The sequence below is a fragment of the Dryobates pubescens genome, chromosome 11 (genome assembly GCF_014839835.1).
Source record: "Dryobates pubescens isolate bDryPub1 chromosome 11, bDryPub1.pri, whole genome shotgun sequence".
Lineage (NCBI taxonomy): Eukaryota > Metazoa > Chordata > Aves > Piciformes > Picidae > Dryobates > Dryobates pubescens.
Window position 1 is genome coordinate 34,450,496 of NC_071622.1, and position 20,929 is coordinate 34,471,424.

General features: G+C 45.9%; 1 protein-coding gene and 1 long non-coding RNA gene across 3 annotated transcripts in view; both read right to left on the reverse strand.

Moving 5' to 3' along the window:
* Positions 1 to 14,498, reverse strand: part of SLC35A3 (solute carrier family 35 member A3) — a 30,036-nt gene extending 15,538 nt beyond the window's left edge. For both annotated transcript variants that reach the window (XR_008462431.1, XM_054165109.1), the window contains exon 1: positions 14,405 to 14,498. The gene's annotated coding sequence lies outside the window, so the exon portion shown is untranslated. The remainder of the gene's footprint in view (positions 1 to 14,404) is intronic.
* A 4,189-nt stretch (positions 14,499 to 18,687) lies between these two features.
* On the reverse strand, positions 18,688 to 20,555 carry LOC128897521 (uncharacterized). Its single transcript, XR_008462430.1, has 3 exons — positions 20,516 to 20,555; positions 19,435 to 19,467; positions 18,688 to 18,714 (listed from the first exon to the last, which is right to left on the reverse strand). It is a non-coding gene; the product is annotated as an uncharacterized LOC128897521 (long non-coding RNA).
* Positions 20,556 to 20,929: the final 374 nt, after the last annotated feature.

A 20,929-nucleotide genomic window follows, 5' to 3' on the forward strand; every position in this document is an offset into this window, starting at 1 on the left:
AACTTTGCACAAACCAGTGCGTACTCTGCAGGCTGCATCTGTTGCAGATTAGATTTGCTAATATGAAGCCTAGAAGTTGAGTGCCCACAGGGACTTGGTGAATATTGAAGAGAGGTGCAAAGTACCTGCAACTCACTGCCTGCAACGTGGCCTGTCACATCTGTTCACTCAGTGAGGAGGACATTATTCTTTTATTAGACTAGGTTATATAAAAAAAAGTAAACCTCTTCTGTGTACTTTGTTGTGTGTGTGGTGCAGACACATCCTGCAGCCAGCAATATGGGTGGCAGGGGAAAACACCCAAGGCAGATTTATAGAGCCCATGGAGTAAGCAGGGATGGAATTTACGCCCACACCACAGTCACGTTCAGGACACGCACGTGGAGGAAACTATGTGAAGGGCTGTTCTCCTTAAAAGCATCAAGGAACAGCATCCTGGAAAGGTGGTACAGACTCAAAAGAAAACAAAATGATCTATAGAGGAAGTAATTCCTGGGGCTCAAAGTATCAGAACGTGCAAAGTCCAAAAAACATCAGTGCAAAGGAAGCAGATGTTTTTGAAGTGGAAAAATCACATTTCTGTTTCACAGCATTCCTTCAGATGAAATGAATATATTTCTGACCTGATGATTTTAATCTTAGTAACTTCTCCCTCACAGACTGTAATTTCTTATGTTATATTTTTTATACAACACTTTCCCTCCTAAAATACTTCTAAATTCTAATGTGTGCAGATGGGCCAAAGGAACACAATCAATTTGACTTAATGAACAGTAAACATATCACATTTTATTTTCCTCTATCCATTCTTAATCAAAGTCAGTAATATTTGGTGGATGAGAAGCTCAGTATGAGCCAGCAGTGTGCACTTGCAGCCCAGAAAGGCAACCAGAGCCTGGGCTGCAGCAAGAGAAGTGTGGCCAGCAGGTGAAGGGAGGTGATTCTCCCTTTCTACATCACTCTGGTGAGATCCTACTTGGAGTACTGTATACAGTTCTGGAGCTCCTGTTACAAAAAGGATCTGGACATGCTGGAATGTGTCCAGAGAAGGGCCACAAGGATGATCAGAGGGCTGGAGCTCCTCTCCTATGAAGACAGACTGAGAGAGTTGGGGTTGTTCAGTCTGGAAAAGAGAAGGCTTTGAGGAGAACTCATTGTGGCCTTCCAGTATCTGAAGGGGACTACAAGAAAGCTGGGGAGGGACTTTTTAGGGTGTCAGGTAGTGATAGGACCTAGGGAGGAATGGAGCAAAACTAGAAATGGGTAGATTCAGATTGGATGTTAGGAAGAAGTTCTTCCCCACGAGGGTGGTGAGACACTGGACCAGGTTGCCCAGGGAGGTGGTGAAAGCCTCATCCCTTGGAGGTTTTGAAGGCCAGGCTGGATGTGGCTGTGAGCAACCTGCTGTTGTGTGAGGTGTCCCTGCCCATGGCAGGGGGGTTGGAACTGGATGATCCTTGAGGTCCCTTCCAATCCTGACAGTTCTGTGATTCTATGATTCTAATATTAATCAGGATTTACTAAATGAGCAACAAGTCAACAATTACAGAACTTTTATTAACCTTGAGATTTTGACTTTTAAAGATATGATGGAATAAACCTCTGAGCTGGTAAATATCTACAGTAACAGAATGTTGTGCAAATTAAGAATTAGTTTATTAATTTATGCTATTAAAGAATTTGTAGGTTGTCTCAAAATACAACAGAATTATTTTAGTATCCAAAACACAGTAAAAAGGATTCTAGAAAGAAGGGTAATTTGTTTTAAAATACTCTTTAGTTAGACTCAGAGACTAGAGACTGTCTTGAGATATTTTCCAAATAGTTTAAGTGACATGACACATTATGGAAATCCTTCCAGCAAGCATGGTCTGACAGCATCTGCAAGAACAACAGGGAAGGAGCAAGTCCACAGAGTCAGGCGCTCCCAAAATTCCACACCATGCTGACACAAATATATTCTGCTGAAGTGAGCATACAACTGTTAAGACTGGAGTTCATCTAGCATCAGCTTTGTCCTCTTTGGAAAGCTCTTCGTCCTTTGCTATGGAGACAAACTGAGAGAGTTGGGGCTGTTCAGTCTGGAAAAAAGAAGGCTCCAAGGAGACCTTCCAGTATCTGAAGGGGGCTACAAGAAAGCTGGGGAGGGACTTTTTAGGCTGTCAAGGAGTGATAGGACTGGGGGGAATGGAACAAACTAGAAATGGGTAGATTGAGATTGGATGTCAGGAAGAAGTTCTTCCCCATGAGGGTGGTGAGACACTGGCACAGGTTGCCCAGGGAGGCGGCAGAAGCCTCATCCCTGGAGGCTTTTAAGGCCAGGCTGGATATGGCTCTGAGCAACCTGATCAAGTGTGAGGTGTTTCTGCCTATGGCAGGGGGGCTGGAACTGGATGATCCTTGAGGTCCCCTTCTAACCCTGACAATTCTATGATTCTATCCCCACCTTGAGTACTGTGGCCAGTTCTGCAGCACCTATATTCATAACCTGTCTGGATGTGGTCCTGTGCAACCTGCTTTAGCAAGGGAGCTGAACTCTGTGGTCTCCAGAGGTCCCTTCCAAACCCCACCATGCTGTGATTCTGTGACCAAGTTGATTAGCATGGTTCAGACTCATTGAAATGTTGAGGTTGGGGTATCTCATGTTTTCACATTTTATTTTTAAATTAAAAAGATGAAAGCTCATGTGCAAATGACCCAAATTTCATTTATTTGACTGTGCATTTCTCCTGCACCAATTAAACTGCAAGTTCCTTCAGCATCCCAAACTACAAAATATTCTGCATTATTTCATTACTTCAGCCAGAATGACTAAGAAAGCTTTTCTGCAGCTGGCTGACTTTATTCATTAATTGCCTTTAAGTTTCTGAAACTTCAAGAGAATATCAGAGAAAATGTAAAACAATAAATCAGAATCTAAAAAAACACCCCAAGCACTCAACACTACCTCAAGAAGTAGCCAACACAACCACAACTAAAATAGCAATTAACAGTTAATTCCAGTAAGTCACAGAACAAAAGAAAAGGTTAAATTCACAGATCAAAATAACACCACACTCTCTGTCAAATGACTGTGATACTGTCCATTGGAATGGGCTGCCCAGGGAGGAGGTAGAGTCACCATCCCTGGAGGGGTTCAAGAGGGGATTGGACATGGCACTTGGTGCCATGGTCTAGTCATGAGGTCTGTGGTGACAGGTTGGACTTGATGATCTCTGAGGCCTCTTCCAACCTTGGTGATACTGTGATACTGTAATCCACAGTAAAAGTCATGCATGTAATTACTAGCAGGTAACAGATGTGACAGAATACTTTACAGCCAATGAGTTGCAGGTACTTAGCACCCCTTACTGTAAGAGAAAGTCACTTAAAATTATTTCAGGGTACCTATGGTCATGATGTCTGTAAATCAAGGTCTATTCATCACTGACACATCATTAGAACAAGTCCATACTAATAAAAATCAGAGGGATTCATAGAATGGGCTGGGCTGGAAGGGACCTCCAAAGGTCATCCAGTCTGACCTCCCCACAGTCAGCAGGGACATCCCCAACTAGATCAGGCTGCCCAGGGCCTCACCCAGCCTCACCTGGAATACCTCCAGGGAGAGAGCCTCAACCACCTCCCTGAGCAACCTCTTCCAGTGTTCTACCGCCCTCAGAGTAAAGAACTTGTTCCTAACATCCAATCTAAATCTGCTCTTCATGAGGGAGGGAAGGTAAAATGTACTGGTTTAGGTGCCCATCCAGCAATTTACACCTCACTGGTAAAGCCTAGGATTCTATACAGGCACAAAAGTAAAGGCTTCCTGGGTCATAGCCTCATGATGCACTTTATCAAAAGCAAATGCAGAGAGTAACAGAAAAGGGTGAAATAAGGCCTTTCCACGAGGCTACAGAGTTAATGTTTGTATTAATTTCTACCCATTTATCAAGATTTGACACAGGAATAATTTCTACTGGCAACTGTTTCTTTACTCCTCCCTACTTGGTCACAAGGAAAGTTAAATTTAAAAAATAAATAAATTAATTGCTTGCTAACATTATGCTTCCAATCTTCACAGAGATGGCATTACATGGATTACAGAATCACAGAATTATTGAAGCTGGAATAGACCTCTGAGACCATCAAGTCCAGTCTATGACCCAACATCACCACAGTAACCAGACCATGTCACCTAAGTGCCACATCCAATCTTGCCTTAAACACCTCCAGGGATGGTGACTCCACCACCTCCCTGGGCAGCACATTCCAGTGTCTGATTTCCTTTCCCTGAGGAAGTGCTTCCTAACATCCTACCTAAACCTTCCCTGGCACAGCTTCAGGCCATGCCCTCTCATCTTGTCACAAGTTGCCTGGGAGAAGAGCCTGACACCCACCTTAATACAACTTCCCTTCAGGTACTTGCTGAATGTGATAAGGTCCCCTTGAGTCTCCTCTTCTCCAGGCTAAACACTCCCAGCTCCCTCAGCCTCTCCTCATCAGACTTTCCCTCCAGCTCCCTCTTGTTGCTCTCTTCTGGACCTGCTCTGGCACCTCAATATCCTCCCTGAAGGGAAGGCCCAAACCTGCACACAGTGCTCAAGGTGAGGCCTCACCAGTGCTAAGCACAGGGCAGAATTCCATCCCTAGTCCTGCTGGCCACACCATTCCTGATCCAGGCCAAGATGCCCCCTGGGCACACTGCTGGCTCATGTCCAGATGCTGTCCCCCAGCACTGCCAGGTCCCTCTCTGCCAGGCTGCTCTCCAGCCACTCATCCCCCAGTCTGTAGCACCGCATGGGGTTATTGTGGCCGAAGTGTAGGACCCAGCACTTGGCCTTGTTAAACCTCATACCTTCCAGCCTAGCTGTGAAATGTTTTCACTGCTGATGGCCTTTTAGAATAAAAAAGCCAAACTACAGGAGTTCCTACTATTGCTGGCTCTGATTTCATTTTAAAATGAACGAGTTTAAGACTACTTAACCAAGTAAAAGGCACTTACACAGTATTTAAAACACAAAACCAGACAGAAGCAGACAACCAGCCTTTTGAAACTGCAAAAAGGCACAGTTTAAGTTTTGTGTGCCAGTACACCAAGTTCTATGTATGGGCTCTACCAGAAAATAAACACTGCTTGAGTTTGCCTTACGGAAGGAAACCCAGAGCAGACAGTGGAACAGGTCAGGACACACTTTCTGGGCATCTGCTTTGAAATCAAGTTGGCAGACTAAAGAAACAGGATTGTGTTCTTGTATTTCTCAAATGAAATGTAAGCCCAGTGCTGATGTTTCACCTATACAAATACAGTGAGCTGGCAACAAAGAGGAAAAGCATGGCTGGAAGGTGGAGCAAGAGCTATAGCTCGCAGAACCTGAAGATCCAATGTTATTGTACTTCCTTCTACACTTTGCACATGCATTGTCCTCTTCCCTGTGTTGAAGAACACAGGGGTAACATGCCACTGTCTAGAACACAACCACATTCCCCAGAGGAAAGTTCTATTCCACAAATATTCTATTGGTCCCAATATAGCTTTTTTTCCCTTTTAAACACAAAGCAGTATCTAAGACAACAAACAGTTGAACTCAATAAATAGAAAGAACTCAAGATATTCAGCAAGGCCTGCAAGGTCCTGCACATTGACCCCAGGGCATTAGGCAGTATCAGTACTATCTGGGGGATGAAGGGCTTGAGAGCAGCCCTGTGAAGAAAGACTTGGTGGTACTGGTGGATGAAAAACTGTAGTCAGCAATGAGTGCTTTCAGTCCAGAAAGCAAACTGAATCCTGTGCTGTATCAAAAGAATCTAAGCCAGCTGCTCAAGAGAGGCAATTCTGCCACTGCCCTGGTCAGACTTCACCTGGCACACTGGGTCCAGCTCTGGGGCCCTCAGCACAAGAAAGACATGAACCTGTTAAAGTTTGTCCTGAGGAGAACCACAAAAATGGTCAGAGGGCTGGAACACCTCTCCTATGAAGAAAGGCTGAGAGAGTTTGGATTGTACAAACTAGAGAAGAAAAGGCTCCAGGGAAACCTTATTATGGTTTTCCAGTACTTAAAAGGAGTTTTTAAGAAAGACAGAAAGACTTTTTACCAGGGCCTGTAGAGTCAGGGCAAGAAGCAACTGTTTTAAACCAAAAGAGGGCAGATTTTGATTGGATGCAAGGAAGAAATATTTTATGATGAGAGTAGTGAGACACTGGAATGAGCTGCCCAGAGAAGTCGTAAAAGTCCAATTGGATGGGGCTTTGAGCATCTGGATTGAGTGAAAGATGCCTCTGCCCATGGCAGGGGGGTTGGAACTAGATGGTTTCTGAAGGTTCCCCTTCCAACCCAACCCACTCTTTGATTCTGTATTTACAATAGTACTGAGATGTTCCTGAGGGTGCACAGACCATTATGAATCTAGAACTGGGTTCTGAACAAGATCTTATACTCATACAAATATTTTAGCTGCCAAATTTGGAGACTGTAGTCTCCCCTCAATATCACAGTATCACAGTATCACCAAGGTTGGAAGAGACCTCAAAGATCATCAAGTCCAACCTGTCACCACAGACCTCATGACTAGACCATGGCACCAAGTGCCACATCCACTGTCCTCTTGAACACCTCCAGGGATAGTGACTCCACCACCTCCCTGGGCAGCCCATTCCAATATGTGACCTTTCATGTCTATGCAATATAATTTTTTCTTAGAAACCATGTTTTATAAACATTTCTAATAACCCTTACACCTTGTATGTCTCACTTTAAAATGTCACTAATAACATTTTCCATCTTATTCATACTCCACACTTCTTTGCTCCCTCCCATAAGCTATCTACAAGCTGTTATATCTATAAGCTCCCTCCCACAAGCTATAAGCTGCTGCTCTTCCCTCAGTGTATGGCACTTTTCAACTGAACCACTGCAACTCCCTTCATTAATTTATGACTTACCTTGCTCTTTCTTCTGTTTTTCATGCTCTTACTCATTTTCCTTGCTGTGTACCACGTGTGCTAGGTTCACGATGGGAAAAACAAGGTCTGTTTTCCTTAGAGCTGGTATTATTCAGACATGCTATTAAAAACAACTTCTCTAGCAAAGTTTCTTCCTTACTCTTCTGCCAGAAACTGAGCTAAAAAAGGTATCCTCAACTGCTCAGAGAAATTAAAATGATCAGTGAACAAATACTATTTTCCTGACAAGGACACCAAGCACAACACAGTGCCTGACAGAACACTGATGGACCTTGCTTCTGCAATGTCTTCTAACTCCCCAGCCACAGCCCTATCTTGGTGTGCTGCTTTTGGCTGGGATAGGCTAAACTTTGCTCATAGTAGCTGGTATGGACTTTGGTTTGGATTTGTGCTGAAAACAGCATTGATAACCTGGGGATTGTTTCCTTACTGCTGAGCAGAGCTTATACAGGTTCAAGGCCTTTTCTGCTTCTCACAACACCCAACCAGTAAGCAGCCTGGGATTGAAGCTGGTGAGGGGCACAGATGGGACAGCTGACCAAAGGCACAGTCAATACCATGTGACATCATGCTCAGCATAAGGACCTGGTAGAAGAAGAAGGAAGAGTGGAACATTTGGAGGAAAGCCAATGCCACTCCAGTCTTCAAAAAAGGCAAGAAAGAGGTTCCAGGAAACTACAGACCAGCCAGCCTCAGCTCCATCCCTGGAAAAATGATGGAGAGGCTCATTCTGGAGGTCATCTCTAGGCACTTGGAAGGGATTTACCAAGGGGAAGTCATGCTTGACTAGTCTGATAGCCTTCTGTGATGTCCTAACTGAATGGGTAGATGCAGGGAGACCAGCGAGTGTAGCCTACCTTGACCTTAGCAAGACTTTTGACACTGTCGCCTGTAACATCCTTGACCAAGCTCAGGAAGTGTGGGATGGAAGAACAGAGTGTGAGAGGGATTAGGAACTGGTTACAAAACAGAGTCCAAAGAGTGGTGGTCAGTGGTGCCAAGTCCAGCTGGAGAGCTGTGACTAGTGGAGTCCCTCAGGGATCAGTGCTGGGTCCAGTCCTGTTCAACATCTTCAATGACATTGATGAGGGGACAGACAGAGTCTGCCCAGCAAGTTTGATAATACCAAACTGGGAGGCTTGGCTGAGACACCTGAAGGCTGTGCAGCCATTCAGTGGGACTTGGACAGACTGAGAGTTGGGCAAAGAGGAACCTAATGAGGTTCAACAAGGATAAGTGCAGAGTCCTGCACCTGGGAAGGAAGAATAAACTGCACCAGTACAGGTTAGGAGGTGATCTGCTGGAGAGCAGCCCTGAGAAAAAGGACCTGGGAGTCCTGGTGGACAAGTTCTGCATGGGACAGCAATGTGCCCTTGTGGCCAAGAAGGCCAGTGGGATCCTGGGGTGTATTAACAGGGGTGTGCCTAGCAGATTGAGGGAGGTTCTCCCCCCCCTACTCTGCCCCACCTGGAATATTGCATCCAGTTCTGGGTTCCCCAGTTCAAGAGGGACAGGGATCTGGTGGAGGGAGTCCAACGGAGGGCTACTGGAAGGGACTGGAGCACTGCCTGATGAGGAGAGGCTGAGAGCCCTGGGGCTTTTTAGTCAGGAGAGAAGACTGAGAGGGGATCTGATCAATGTCTATTAATATCTGAGGGCTGGGGGTCAAGAGGGAGGGGACAGGCTCTACTCAGTTGCACCCTGTGATAGGACAAGGCACACAGGAGATTCCACCTCAACATGAGGAAGAACTTCTTTACTGTAAGGGTCCCAGAGCACTGAAACAGGCTGCCCAGAGAGTTGTAGAGTCTCCTTCTCTGGAGACTTTCCAGCCCAGTCTGGATGTGTTCCCATGTGACCTGTGCTGCGTTCTATGGTCTTGCTCCAGCAGGGAGGCTGGACTGGAAGATCTCCAGAGGTCCCTTCCAACCCCTAACATCCTGTGATCCTGTTTGAAGTGATGGTGTTTGCTTTCCCAAGCAACAATTCCCTGCCTTCCTGAAGGTGGCTGAACACCTGCCTGCTGATGGGAAGTGGTGAATGAACTCCTTGGTTTGCTTTGCTTGCACACACAGCTTTTGCTTCACCTGATAAACTGTCTGTAGTGCAATGGATGAGTTTTCTGACTTCTGTTCCTCACATTCTCTCCTTACCTAGACATGAGGGAAAAGAGTGAGTAGATGCCTGGTACTTAGTTGCCAGCTGGGGTTAAACCACAACCTGTGGCCTTTTTCTAAACATGAAGATAATTTTTAGCACTGGTAAGTGAACTTATGGACAGCACTGTTACACATTAAATTATAACTGCTAAAGATTAACCAATGCTTTCTCCTCAACTTTGCTCCAAAACCCTAGGGTTTTGCTGAGTATAGTGGAGATTGCATCAGTGATTTACTGGCCTATCACTCAGCCAGGAAATTCCACTCCTGCCAAGTCTAACAAAGCAAATGCAATTGGTGGTGAATGGAGCTAAATCCAGTTGGTAGCTCATCACAAGTGGTATTCCTCTGGGCTCAGTGCTGAGACCAGTCTCTTGAATATCTTTATTGAAGACCTGGACAAGGCAATTGAGTGCACTAAGTTTTCAGAGGACACTAAGGTGGGAAAGAGTGTTGATCTGCTTGAGGGTAGGAGGCTTCTACAGAGGGACTTGGACAGGCTGGACTGAACAGCCAAGGCCAACAGTATGAGCTTCAATGAGGCCAAAGTGCCAAGCCCTGCACTTCAGTCACAACCCCATGCAATGCCACAGGCTTGGAGCTGAGCAGCTGCAAAGCTGCCCAGCAGAAAAGGGCTTGGGGGTGCTGGTTGACAGCCATCTAAACATGAGCCAGCAGGTGCCCTGGTAGCCAAAAAGGCCAAGAGCATCCTGGCCTGTTGCTGCTTCTTGTTGCCAGCAAGACTAGGGAAGCAACTGCTCCCCTGTACACAGCAGTGAGGCCTCACCTTGAGTACAGTGGGGCCTTTACTACAGGATGATATGGAGCTGCTGAAGCAGATGCAGAGAAGGGCAACAAAGCTGGTGACGGGTCTGGAGAACAGGGCTGGTGAGGAGCAGCTGAGGGAACTGCAGAAAAGGAGGCTTTCTACAACTACCTGAAAGGAGGTGGCAGCAAGGTGGGGGGTTGTTCTCTTCTTCCTAGTAACAAGTGATAGGACAAAAGTAAGTGGCCACAAGTTGCATCAGGGGAGATTTAGATTGGGTATTAGAAGAAAATTCTTCACTGAAAGAGTTATTAAACACTGAAATAGGCTCCCCAGGGAGGTGGCTGAAACCCCATCCCTGGAGGTGTTTAAAAGACAAAAAGATGTGGTGCTACAGGACATAGTTTAGCACCAGACATGGTAGTTAAATGATGGCTGATGATCTTAAAAGTCTTTTCCAACCCAAAGGATTCTGTGATTCCACACATATTAACCAATTTCAGACTAGGTTATAAAATGCTTGAGACTAAGAGAAGTTTTTCCTCACAGGATGATAGAAAATCTAGCAGAAAGGGAACTTAGCATTGTTGAAAATTTTTTTCCCCCTCACACAGGTTTTTTGTTTGTTTGTTCACTCTTTTGTGGGGAAAAATACAGAAATCACCATTCTAGTCGGAGAGGAAAAGCTGGGCACTGTGAATCTTAAATGTGAAGTTTGTGGCTGAATGCTTTCTAAGCCCACCCCACCCACTTTATCCCAAACCAAAGAATCAAAAGACAAGATTTCTTTGATGGATAAGCATTTGATTTGATGAGTATTAAAGAAATCACACACTGAGCATTTACCATTCAGGAAATTCAGGCCCTCATCAAGCTAAATCTAACCCCAGTATTTCTTATAAGATGAAGACTTCAACTCTGGGCACAGTAGTGCAATAGTTCCATACTGACATAACTGTCATTAAGCCAAATCCTGCCTGCCAGCACAGAAATTTGATACAACCTGCCTTAACTGCCTCTTTTTCAAACTGTACATACACTACTGCCTCTTTTTCAAACAGTACATACACTGCACTCATTGTATATGTTCAGTGCAGAAAGAGCCTAGTATCCATGTTCAGATTCTGTGAGCAAGGAGGCATTCAGTTCTCAGCTTCAGTTCAAACACCCATCCCTCCTCAAGCACGCCAGAGCGCAATGCCGTGAGCTGAAGCACTACCCAAACACAGCTCCTGCAGATGTATCGTTCCAGTGAAGGAGCTTGATTTAAGGTACTGAAAGCCTGGACTCTGAACAGAGCCAGGATTTGGCCACAGCTTACACCTGTGCTATTTATGAATTACTAATCGAGTCTGAGTGCTTCAGGCAATGCAGCTACCTTCAGTCAAGGTGACCCTACTCTGAGCAGTGTAACACAAACTACAATGATCCTACAATGAAAATAAACCTGTAGCTACTGCAGAAAGCTAGCCATTCCAAATAAAAGCAGACAGCTGTACAGTGTACTGAAGTGGTATGAATGTAAGACAAGAAGGTTCAAACATTCAGTGGCATAACCTTGAATTCATAACCATCTTAGGTTATTATGCTAGGTCCTAAGAGGTACAGATCCTAAGAATTTCACAGTATCACTAAGGTTGGGAGAGACCTCAAAGATCATTGAGTCCAACCTGTCACCACAGACCTCATGACAAAATCATGGCACCAAGTGCCACGTCCAATCCCCTCTTGAACACCTCCAGGGACGGTGACTCCACCACCGCCCTGGGCAGCACATTCCAATGACAAATGACTCGCTCGGTGAAGAACTTTCTCCTCACCTCCAGCCTAAACTTCCCCTGGTGCAGCTCGAGACTGTGTCCCCTTGTTCTGATGCTGGTTGCCTGGAAGAAGAGACTAACCCCTTCCTGACTACAACCACCTTTCAGGTAGTTGTAGAGAGCAATGAGGTCTCCCCTGAGCCTCCTCTTCTCCAGGCTAAACAATCCCAGCTCCCTCAGCCTCTCCTCACAGGGCTGTGCTCAAGGCCTCTCCCCAGCCTCGTTGCCCTTCTCTGGACACGCTCAAGTGTCTCGATGTCCTTCCTAAACTGAGGGGCTCAGAACTGGACACAGGACTCAAGGTGTGGCCTAACCAATGCAGAGTACAGGGGCACAATAACTTCCCTGCTCCTGCTGGCCACACTATTCCTAATACAGGCCAGGATGCCGTTGGCCTTCTTGGCCACCTGGGCACACTGCTGGCTTATGTTTAGGTGGCTGTCAACCAGCACCCCCAGGTCCCTCTCTGTTTGGCAGCTCTCCAGCCGCTCTGACCCCAGCCTGTAGCTCTGCATGGGGTTGCTGTGGCCAAAGTGCAGCCCCTGGCACTCGGATTTCCTCTCCCTCCTAGAGACACCCTCTATGGGTGTGATCCAGCTGTGCAGCTTCCCAAGTTCCTATGCAAGCAGCACGCATGTGGGTCTGAACTGAATCCATTGGCGAAGAATAAGGCCTGGTGGCAAGCAATTAAAAATAGTAAGAGAGGAATAACTTTTTCTAGCAAGCCTGTCCCAAAGATCAAATATTTCTTAGCCTCATGTACCACTGTCAGATCTGGAACTGCTTTAAGCAGACACATTTCCCTAGGTACATGGTTCAGATGATCCCTGCCTTTTTCTCATTATTGCAAACAACTAGCAAAAGGAATTAGCCTGTGCAGGCAGCTTGGAAGATCATTAAAAAGACAGTCTCTACTAACAATACACTGCTCTAAATAAAACAATTTCATACTGACTACCACTGTAGCCTTCCTCAAAACCAGTATTTTTGATATACATTGGATTTCTATAGTCCAGACTGCCATGCCCCCCAAACCAAGGGATCCTTACCTCCCAGAACCATAATTTTCAATCACAAGTTTTCAGATTGCCTAGCAAGGTATGAGGGAAGCATGAGATACAGCTTCTAAAGGAAGTTCCTTTTTCCAGCATTGGCCTTTTTTAAGATTCAGCTGGACAGGATGCTGTCTACACCATAGTTTTACCAAGAAAGATTGGGAGAGATGATCCTTGACATCCCTTCAAACCTGAAATTCTATGATGCTGTGACTGTAACTCAGTTTCTCCACAGCTATCACCTTCCTCAAACTCCGAGTCTCTTCAATAAATCTGATGCTTCTTACTCTCTTATAAAAGCATGTGTCACAGAGATAGTCTCCTGCAGCAAACTGTTATACAGTGACAGTTTTCGTGGAGCTGATCCTGTGCAGTAACTTAGCAGAGGACAGCTGAACAGGCCAGCCTCAACTCAATCCACACACAAAGAGTTCAGATGAATCAAGTATAATGCCTGTGGAGAAAAGTAACTCCACAGACGCTGTGAGAAGCAGTCCATCACTTAATGCTCATCCTAAATCCCACATTGCCAGTCTGCACATATGGTTTTTGAAAAGCAAAGGCTGCCTTAGATTCCTGCCCTGCTCTGTAGAGGCTATCATGGCGGATAAGCTTCCCACTGCAGCCTTCAGTCAGTTTTAGAAAGGTTTGCTGCCTATGTTCTTTATAGAATACATAGAATACATAGAATAAACCAGGTTGGAAGTGACCTTCAAGATCATCGCGTCCAACCCATCAACCAATCCAACACCACCCAAACAACTAACCCACGGCACCAAGCACCCCATCAAGTCTCCTCTTGAAAACCTCCAGTGATGGCGACTCCACCACCTCCCCAGGCAGCCCATTCCAATGTGCAATCACTCTTTCTGTATAGAACTTTTTCCTAACACCCAGCCTGAACCTCCCCTGGCGCAGCCTGAGACTGTGTCCTCTTGTTCCCAAATAACACATCTGTCCATTGCCAAAAGCAGTCTCAGTCTTCTCCACCCAATCATTACTTAAAAATCTTTTATCTGGTACCCAATCCTCATACTGATTTAAAATACACTTTATATGAGCCAATAAAATGAAACAACTTGAAGTACCTTCTGGTGCTTATCTTTCACCTCCCTGCCTATTCCATAAAATGTATTATCTTCATTATGTTGGTTATCTCTGCATCTTTTAATTTTCTGACTTAATCGATAAGCTTTGCACTGCTAGAGCACTTCTCATTTCCAACCCCCACTATGAAAATACTTGTAAATCATGCATTTGTTAACTTCACATCCAGCACTACAACCAGGCACAGCAAGCACCACCCGCGCCTACACTGAGAAGAAACCCAGCAAGTGAGGCACAACCTTAGCCACAATGACAGAAGCTGCCGACCAGATCCGTGTTCTTTCCCAACTTCAGACAGCTGCTTCCCCACAGGAACTTCATCTTCATCCCTCCCCTCCCTCTTCTCCAGACCATTCCATTTACATTTATCCTCAGCATCTCTTCAATCCCACCCCAGCCTGCTTCCACAGACCTGCTTCCCACCCCATCCACCACCTCAAAGCGTCTCTCCCTCCCACATGGAAGCTCTCCCTCATCCATAACCCTTGCACCGCTCGCTCCGGGGCAGCCTCAGCCGGGCTCTGCTCTTCCCAGCCCTGGCCCCGGCCTCCCACCTGCAGCACCCGGCCGGCGGCCCAGCTCGCCCCTCACCGCCGGCTCGGCTCCCACCAGCCACCCGGTATTTCCGGGTCCCGCGGTCCCGTCCCGCAAAGGCTCCGGCTGCAGCCGTGGCCCCGCCCGCTCCGTTCCCAGGGCCGCGGCAAGCAGCGCGCCTCGCCCATCACGAACCCCTGAGCCGCCGCGGCGTGGAGCAAAACGGTAGCCTGCCCGTCTGTATGGGAGCTGGGGGCCGGGTTGTCGGCTGGCGGAGGTGGGAAGGGCCCACGGGGCTGTGGGGCCAATGCTGTGGCCGAAGCGGCGGCGAGGGCGGGAGGAGACCCTTTCCAAATGCAGAGCCCCCCGCTGCGGCTGGCACGGGGCCGACACTCGCGGCGCTGCGGCGGCCGTTAGGGCAGCGTCGCGCGGAGCGGCGCCGCCGATGGGAGCCGCGATCCCCGGGCGCTTGGTCGCCGCCGGACAGGCGGGCAGGGAGCGCGCTGCGAGAACAGGCTTTGAACGGGACATGGCCGCAGCCTTTGGCACCGGAGTGGAAGAGCGAGGCGAGTGCGAGTTGCAGAGGAGGGCAAGGAGGCTGGGGAAGGGGCTGGAGAATGAATCCGATGAAGAGCAACTGAAGGAGCTGGGGACGGTGAAAAAGAGGAGGCTGAGGGGAGACCTCATGGCTCTCTGCAACTACCTGAAAGGAGGTTGTGGAGAGGATGGTGCTGGTCTCTTCTCACAGGTCATTAGTGATAGAACAAAAGGGAACAGCCTGAAGCTGCAACTGGGTAGGTTTAGACTGGACAGTTGGACGCATTTTGTCCCATCAAGAGTGGTCAGGCGTTGGAATGTGCTGCCCAGGGAGGTGGTGGAGTCCCCAAGCCTGGCTGTGTTTAAAGGTGGTTTGGATGTGATGCTTGGGGATATGGTTTGGGGGTGAAGTTTGTAGAGTAAGGCACTGGGTTGGACTTGGTGATCCTGAGGGTCTCTTCCAACCCGATATTTCTGTGATTCAGTGAGTTCAGATATGGACTGCTCAAAGACACTCTCACTGAGTATTCCAAACCCCCACCATCTTTGGTAAGGCGTGGGAAACAAGAGAGGTGCCTGAGCACTGCAGCACTCAAGCCTTCAAAAAGGGCAAGGAGGAGGACCCGGGTAACTATAGACAGGTCAGCCTCAGCTCCATCCCTGGAAGAGTGATGGAGCAACTTATTCTTGGTGCTGTCCTTAGGCATATCAAGGACAAGAAGGTTATTGGGAGCAGTCATTGTGGTTTTACCAAGGGGAATCATAAACTTCTTTCTTTTTTAAATGTAAACAGATTGTTTAGTCGTTTGACCAACCTGATAGCCTCCTATGAGGACATAACCAGGTGGATAGATGATGGCAGAGCAGTGGATGTGGTTTGTCTTGATTTCAGTAAAGCATTTGACAATGTCTCCTACAGCATCCTGACAGCTAAACTGAGGAAGTGTGGTCTGGATGATCAGGTAGTGAGGTGGATAGGAACTGGTTAAAGGAAATAAGTCAGAGTTGTGGTGAATGGGACTGAGTCTAGTTGGAGGCCTGTGTCTAGTGGAGTCCTTCAGGGGTCAGTATTGGGACCAGAGCTGTTCAATATACTCATCAATGACCTGGATGAGGGCACAGAGAGCACTGCCAGCAAGTTTGCTGAGGACACCTAATGAATGGAGTGGCTGACAGAAAGGTTGTGCAGCCATTCAGTGAGACTTAGGCTGGAGAGCTGGGCAGGGAAAAATTGAATGAAATACAACAAGGGCAAGTATAGGGTCTTGCATCTGGGAAAGAATGTTCCCCCTGGAGCAGTATAGGCTGGGGACTGACCTGCTGGAGAGCAGCATTAGGGGAAAAGGACCTGGGGGTCCAGGTGGACAGAAAGATGGCCAAGAAGGCAATGGCATTGTGGGCTGTGTTAGAAGGGCTGTGGTTAGTAGGTCAAGAGAGCTACTCCTCCTACTCCTCCCCCTTTACTCTGCCCTGGTGAGGCTGCATCTGGAATGTTGTGTCCAGTTCTGGGCCCCTCAGTTCAAGAAGGACCTCAGGGAACTGCTGGAAAGAGTCCAATGCAGAGCCACAAAAATGATTAGGGGAGTGGAACATCTTCCTTATGAGGAGAGACTGAGGGAGCTGAGGGCTCTAGAGCTTGGAGAGGAGGAGCCTGAGAGGTGACCTCATTCATGTTTATAAAGATGTGCAGGGTGAGTGCCAAGAGGATGGAGCCAGGCTCTGCTTGGTAATGTCCAGAGATAGGACAAGGGGCAGCAGGTGCAAGCTGGAGCATAGGAGGTTCCGTGGGAACATAAGGAAAACCTTTTTCACTGTGAGGGTGGTAGAACATTAGAACAGGCTACCCAGAGAGGTTGTGGAGTCTTCTTCTCTGGAGATAATAAAAAACTGCCTGGATGAATTCCTGTATGACCTACTCTAGGTGCTCCTGCTCTGGCAGGGGGCTTGGACTAGATGGTCTTTCAAGGTTCCTTCCAACCCCTAACATTCTGTAAGATCTCATTAGGCAAAACTCCTTTATGCTTCAGCTTAGTTTGATTCCCTCTTGGTTGGCAAATGGGAGTGTTTACTGTGCAGCATATCAAAAACAGGTGAAATGCTGGCCCCACAGAAGGTGGCAGCAATTGTAAACCATGAGAGACAAGAATATTACCAGTAAATATAATTTTAATACCAGGCACATGTTTGATAAGACATGAATTAGAAGTATGCTTTAGGAGAATGTACTTTGTTACCACCAAACTAGCCTAGCCTGTGGCTAATGCTGATGCAGGAGCTGTAGGAGTGGCAGGACAATGGACACACCACTGCTGACAAAGTGCCACAACAGTGGTCACTGCAGCAACAGAAGGTGGCTCTGGCAGCTCCAATATAATTTAGTGCAGGGTGTTCCTGAATACCAAAATGGGTCAGAGTCTTTCTGTGATGACAAGTGACTGTACCTGCAGCATCTATCTTGAAATTAAATGTGCAGATGGATCAGGTAGCACAGGTTAGAGTAACTACTTGAGAAAAGGTGCACAGATAATATCAGTTTGATAAACTTCACTAGATTTCCATTCCTTCCCAAGGAATGCTTTGGTTTTCATCAGCTTCTAGCCTGATCTGGGACATGTTTCCTCATACAATTCTCCACAGAACTCTGGGTGTTTGGAATCAGTCTGAAGAGAGTTCAGCCTTGCTTTTGCTCGGTTCATTCCCATGGATTATTTATGTAGGTGGTTTTGTTTGCTTTGCAGCTTCCATATTGAACTTGCATTTGAAAACAATACTCTGGTATTACTTTAGCATCTTTTGTCCCTTGGAGAACTGCTTATCAGTTGCCTATGTTAGCCTCATTTTATGGATGACAACCTGGCATGGTGCTCAGTTTGTGTATATGACAGTTTGTGTATATGATAGTTTGTTTGAACCTGGTTAATAACCAAGTATTTTCTAAGCCTTTGTCACACCAATTGGATTTATAAGTGGTATTAAATCACATTCCCCGTTGGAAATACAAATAAATCAAGTAGGTAAGGGGTACAGTATGTTCTCTTAAAAGTGATGCCTAAACCACTGACAAAACTAATGATATCTACTACAGACTAAAACCAAAGGTAAAGCAACGAGAGGCTTGCCATACTAGGTCGATGTACAACGTAACAGCCAAGTAACATCTGCCAATTGGAGTTAAGGATTATTTCTTTTTACATCAGCTAATTATTCTAATATTACTGAATATAATCCATGTCTAGGATGCCAAGCAACTCTTCAGAAGTTCATATAGACCACTTGGATGTAGCAGAAGAGAGCACAAAGGCACTCAAAACACTGAACAGCAGCAGGAGTTGGGGAGTGGAGTGTTTCCCAGCAGAGCTCTATAAAAAAGGAGAGCGCAATTTGATAAACCACATTAAAAATAGTTCTGTTACAATTACAAAAGCATAGAAAGTTCCAGAGAAAACTTTGTCTCTTCACCCCATCTCTAATGTGGACACTTCTAATGTTAAAAGGGCATATGCCACAGCTATGGTACGGGTAAATCCACAGGTGTTTAGCTTTGAAGTGATAGGTAGTTTTTAAGTGATAGGATCCAAAGTATTGAACATTTTGTGGCCCCCACCTCTCCTCATTTTTCTTGAAACTGTTCACTTTTAATGTGTTGCACATGTGTTCTTCAGCATTTATACAGAGACAGGAAATCTGAGTATAAGCAATGCCTTCAGTTTTCTGCAACATGCATAGGAAGAAGCCAGCAGAATGTACAAGGAGAAGTGCTTACCACTTGACTGCCACCGGAGTTAGTTGAATTCTGAAACCAAACAAACAGATAAGTCTAGAAATGTTCCCACCCAATGGTTCTGAACACAGCTTTGCCTTTGAGCAGCAAAATGTTAATAGCTTAACCCACAGCACAGGTTAAAGCTCTTCAAGAGGAAAGTGGCTTTGCATAAATAAATAAGTTTTAGTTACACTCTATTTTATCTTACATCTGAATATTTCAGCTAAACTTGACAACAGGACAACAGTCTATTTTTCTCTCATTCCATTATCTCTTTCCCTCCCTATCATTGAAAGAGGATGTTAAAAAATAACAAGCATTGTGGAAAAAAACCACCAGAAAACACAAACATGAAACCAGATAACCTGCCAGTGAAAACCTCAACAATCTAGCTTGTAAAAAAAAAAGTCAAGGATTAATTGAGCAGAGCCTATAAAATCCACACAGAGAACAGGAATTTAAACATAGAGGACAGCAAAATATAACAAGGACACTAAAGAGCATGTGAAGCAAGACAGATTCAGATTTAAAATGTGACTGACACTGAAATAGCTTTCCCAGGCTGAGGTGGAATTTTCACAGTAGTTTCTTGAAATATGCTCTAACATAAATGGAACTAATACAGAATATTATCCTCAGACCAAACCATCCCAAATTGCTTTATCAAGCACTCAGCTTCTTTGTTTACTTAGAAAAGAAGATGAAAACACTACAATTCAGATACAGATAAGATATGATAGGTATTCTTACCTGCTTCCCAGAGTAAGTGCTTCCTGAGTAGCCCTGTAAAGTAATTATAAACCATTTATTTTTATTGTACCAGATTCTTAGTGAATCATGTCCCAGACACTGGGGTGTCTGTACTGAAATGTGTCTGTAATAGAACAGAGCTAAGCTATGTCATTTCTTGGAGCACAATAGGTCTCTGGGGAAATCGGTACTCTGGGGGTACTGATTGACAGCTGGCTGAACATGAGCCAGCAATGTGGCCAGGTGGCCAAGAAGGCCAATGGCATCCTGGCCTGCATCAAGAATACTGTGGCCAGCAGGATCAGGGAAGTCATTGTGCCCCTGTACTCTGCACTGGTTAGGCCACACCTTGAGTGTCCAGTTCTGAGCCCCTCAATTTAAGGACATCGAGACACTTGAATGTGTCCAGAGAAGGGCAACAAGGCTGGGGAGAGGCCTCGAGCACAGCCCTGTGAGGAGAGGCTGAGGGAGCTGGGGTTGTTTAGCCTGGAGAAGAGGAGGCTCAGGGGAGACCTCATTGCTCTGTACAACTACCTGAAAGGTGGTTGTAGCCAGGAGGGAGTTAGTCTCAAGCAACCAGCACCAGAACAAGGGGACACAGTCTCAAGCTGCACCAGGGGAAGTTTAGGCTCAAGGTGAGGAGAAAGTTCTTCACCGGGAGAGTCGTTCGTCATTGGAATGTGCTGCCCAGGGCGGTGGTGGAGTCACCATCCCTGGAGGTGTTCAAGAGGGGATTGGACGTGGCACTTGGTGCCATGGTCTAGTCATGAGGTCTGTGGTGATGGGTTGGACTTGATCTTTGAGGTCTCTTCCAACCTTGGTGATACTGTGATACTACTGTGATACTGTTTTGTAGAGTAGAATGGAATAGAATGGCTGGCTCACAACCAGGGAATTGTGTGAAAATAAATGTGTTTGTATTCACTGAGATTATCACAGATAAGTAAATCATGTGACACTGTGTATTTAATCATCAGAAAAATTTCTAGTCCATAACTAGCTAGATATTTGTATATATATAAATATATAAAATAGGCTTATTTAAAGAAAAAAGTTAAACTTGAAATTGTGTTTTACTTACTGGTTTACCATGTTGTCTGCCTCCAGAAGAATAGGAGCCCTGTAAGAAGTCAATCAAATATGTTAATTGAATGAAAAATTCTTCTGTCACTCTATTGGGACAATTTGTGGAGTACTTAGGACAAATTTACTTGGATGTACCTAAATGTATGGATGTAAATGGAGTACCTCAAGGTATGGATGCAAATGGAGTACCTAAAATTTAAGCTGTCTACTGCACACCAAACCAATGGCACTTTGCTACTCTGAATCAAGAAAGCAGTGTTATGAAATACAACATAGCAATTATGGTGTGTTCAAAGGAATAGTTGATACACATCAGCAATTCAGACACCAGCAGCTGCCTAGGTGGCCAAGAGCATCCTGGCCTGTATCAGGAACAGTGTGACAAGCAGGACCAAGGAAGCCATTGTTC